Here is a 4139-nt window from a genome sequence, read left to right as displayed (position 1 = left end):
TTCTTTACAATTGCTTCAGAAATCAAGTTTACTTGTGAACCACTATCAAATAAAGTATCAATCTTTTGATGCTTGGAAATAACTCTAATATGAAAAAGCTCATGTATTTTCTTCTCATTTTCTTCATTATCATTAGATTGTGCAGAATTACTAATAGATGCTTCAGAATTTTTATCTTTTATACTTGTGGGTGTGACTATTGTTTCATCACCTGATTCTAACCCCAAATCTTTCTGAATAACAACAGCAGTATTCTTCTTCTTTCCATCGAACTTCTTGGGTTTCAACTCCGGATGCAAAGACCAACAATGTTCATCATCATGTCCATCCTTCTTGCAGTGAGTGCATGAAGGTTTGTCTTTCTGTACAACGTTTTCCTTCCTCTCTTTCCATTTCTGCTTCCTCTTTTCCTTGTTCTTGCTTGCAGTGGGTTTTGATGATCCCTCAATCTTTGGGTTCAGATTCTTGCCTCTAGCCTCCAGATGTGTAGCCTGAACTGATACCTCATCTATGCTAGTAGGGTTAAACATGAGAATGGTGTGCCTAAAATAGCTATGTAGACCACCTATATACTTCAACAAAGTTTTAGGTGAGTCTAGAGAAATGCCTAGAATTAAAGCTCTTTTTCTAAATTCCTGGGTATAGCTTTGTACACTTTTCCCCTTTAATTGGCGAAGAGGTTGACAACTCATCATTGCTTACTGCATATAAGCTAGTGGATAGAATTGTTTTTTAATGGCAAAAACAAATTCAATTTAGGTAGAAAGAATTTTACCATGCTTCTTCAAATCAGCTTGGGTCCTGCCTTCCCACCATACTAGGGCAGTTCCTCCAAGGTGAAGTGTTGGCTTGATGGGGCTTGACCTAGGTTTAGAAGTGTTTTATCCAAACAAATCCCGAAACTGTCGGCCCTTTCAGCAACAGTCCGTGGAGTGAGAATTGAGGTCTCACTCGAGGTAGTATGGGAGGGTGCTGGAACCAAGTTTCTGCACCCTAGGGATGCCTTGATGAGGTCTGGAGAGTTCGCGAACAGATCTTCCGCACTTGTACTATGTCATGCAGCTATCCGACCTTCGCGTAGCCCTTGTACTGAGCGCGAGGAGGTGTTGTATAGATCACTTACACTTAGTATGTTTTTATTATAGATATGACTTAATTCAATAGTATTTATTAATCATTTAATATTCGCAACAAGTGTGCATAAACATAAACCTTAAAGAGATGCATAAAACCGTAACTGAAAAATAAACACACAGATCTACGAGCAGATGCACAATATTTTAGAAACACTAATGTTTTATTAATCTTCTGTTCCAGTACAATGCAATTCTACCTTGCGCACTTAGTTGCAGGGGTCCGTGCGCACAGCTGTAGAATCTACTAGGCCTTTGTGGACACAGCTACATAGCCTACTCCTACTACTACCACCTATGACTTGGACTTACAGACTCAGAGTGAATATTGCATTCAACAACCCATAATAATCCAGAACAATCTCAAAAAAACGGCTTCCTTCACTTAGATCCTCATTCTATTTATACATTCCCATGGTCTGCAGACCATGGGTAGGCCGACCCACTCTATATTAAATTACAATATTTGAGGGTTGACAACCCTTTTACTTGACTTATTACAATTCAAACTCCACATATTACATGGAGCCTTTACAATACCATTACCCAAAAGTGTGGGCGTTAAGCCCCAAAACCGTTACACGGGGGATCTGCTGCCTAACAGGCCCCCCCAACACAAACATTGTGACTCGTCTCGAGTGACTTGGCCGGTGTGACAATATTTGCTTGAAGTCCATACAGCAACCTCTACACTTCTCAGACATCTGCCACACATTCCTTCGTTGTTTGTTGTATCAATTGTGCACGACTCTCTGATGCTCGTTGACAGAGGCACCCTCTTTCCTTTTCGCATATGTTTCCTGCATCTGGTCCAGCTTCCCCTCGATTGTGGTGGTGACCATGAATGCTTCTTTGAGCCAAGGCTGGATGTGTGCTTTAAGCCCTACTTCTTTCTAGCGTGCGGCGTCCATCTGTTCTTTTAGAGTCTGGGCCTCCCTCATCTTGGCCAATCGCTGGGTAAGGGTGATCGTTTGCGCGGTCCCTCGAACATTGTCATAGGCCTGTTGCAATTCCTGTGCTTCTTTCTCTAACTGCTATAGTGTTGGGTCCTCCTGTAATGAAGTGAGTGTGAAGAGGGACTGGTCCAACAATCTTGCGTAGTCCTATATAACGCGCTCTATCTCTTTCAACCTCGATTGAGTGGCATGGTGGCACTGCTATCTGACTTTTGGGGTTGTAGAGGACTGCGCCTTCAGTCAGAGCTCTGCGATCTACATGTTCAACTCTAACTGAACCTTTGCGGCCTCCTCTTAGGTCCCGCGGACTCCAACTTCTAGTTTATGAATCCTTTTCGCGGTAGGGAGTGCCGCTGGCACGATCAAATCCGGAACTCTGCTACAGGCCTCCTTTACTACTTGTTCTAATCCCTAGTTTTGGGTGACCAAGATGTCACGTTGCAAGCTAAGCTGTTCTAAGTTTACCTCCTACTTACTCAGGACTTGGAGAGTGTGGCCATCCCTGGCGCGAAGATCACCAGTTACCCCATCCTGCAGCTAGTATAGGGTTTCTCTGGGAAGGGTGGCCAAATTCAATCCCTAGCCCCTCATGTCAGCTTCAGCTTTTGCAAAGACGATGCCTTCTGGTAACACCAAGGTGTTCATTGTGCATGCGCGCACCATCTGCTCAGCTTCGGCTATACCTTCCGCAAGGTGCAGTGTCATCACTCCTGGGGGTCACACCTGTAATTCCTACAACTGCTCTCTAAGTGCCCCCAACACAGTTGTCTGCTCTGTCATCAACTCTTCCAGAGCATACTTAGTGACATCAAAAACTGGTTTGCTACTTTCAGCGAGGTCTCCCTCCACAGTCTTTATTGTCTTAGTCTTTTTGCGAGCAGGTGGCTGCTCGTGGACGCGTGGCCTCTTAAGTTGGGTCACTTTTGTTGTAAGGTCCATGCATTCCTATGTCTCCACCTCCCCCTATATGTCCTGCTCTGTGGACATTTCCTAACCTTCCTCGGTCTCCTCGGTGAGTGCGATTGTGGTTTGTACCATCTGCTCTATTGCTGCTGCCTTAGCGTCATGATGTGCAGCTTGGTCTCCCTCTTCCTCTGTTGTGTTGCGATCTTTTCTAGTTTCACCAAGTTCGAGGCACGCCACTCTGGAGACCATGATGCCATTACTTCAAAGATTGCATCATCTGTGGTAATGAACGATAACTTTACCCATTCTCGGGCTAGATCCTTACACGCCCGGATATACAGTTTATACATATCTGCCTTGAATTTTTCTGCACTTTGTAAACTGTTATATACTATTGGGGACAAGCACAGCTTGCGGTTTATCCATGTTCATAAGGTCATCTCTACGAATGCCCAAAACACTTTTATCTCCCAAATCCTCGTCGCGTCTTTGGTTGCCTAGAGTGAGGTGTACCTCATGGCCTCGGGTAGGTTCCTTTCAATGGTGGGAAACTGGTTGTCCGCCGGCAGCTCCCCGGCAACCAACAGGATGGATAAGAGAAACCACACGTAGTGGAAGGTCTTACCCTACTCCTAGGCTTCCCTACAATTCGTCAAAAATTCATCGCAGAGAAACTGCACCCAGTTGAACTAGACCCCTTCTGCACACTGCTCCGCCAACGCAATTACAGATGCTGGCACTTCGTCTGTGTAACATTTCCTCATGAACTTGCCGACCAGCAGCTGGGTGGCGATGCACACCCCTCAGTCCTTGATGCTTGCTATTACATACCCTCGCTTCCTTTTCTCTAGCTTATATTTGGCCTTCATAGCTTCTATGAGGCCCAAGTTGTTGCTCTTTCCTATGATGTCTGCGGGATTACTTCCTTTAATGGGTAGCTGCAAAATTCGGTGAATTAAGTCGGCCAAGGTGGGAATCATCTCCTCCAGCCAAAGAAGCCCATCATGTACTAAACACAATAGCTGCCAGATGACAAAAGTGTGATGGGTGTGCGGTGGTAGTGGGGTATCCACCGCAGATGGAGTAACCCAGCCTTCTCCACACTTCACAACCATTTCTGCTGTAGTAATTTCTCCGCGGCCAA

The sequence above is a fragment of the Pinus tabuliformis genome, chromosome 2_2 (genome assembly GCF_031772625.1).
Source record: "Pinus tabuliformis cultivar Carrire ecotype Pingquan chromosome 2_2, CPIR1, whole genome shotgun sequence".
NCBI lineage: Eukaryota > Viridiplantae > Streptophyta > Pinopsida > Pinales > Pinaceae > Pinus > Pinus tabuliformis.
The sequence above is the reverse complement of the archived record's forward strand: the minus strand, read 5'-3'. Positions refer to the sequence as shown.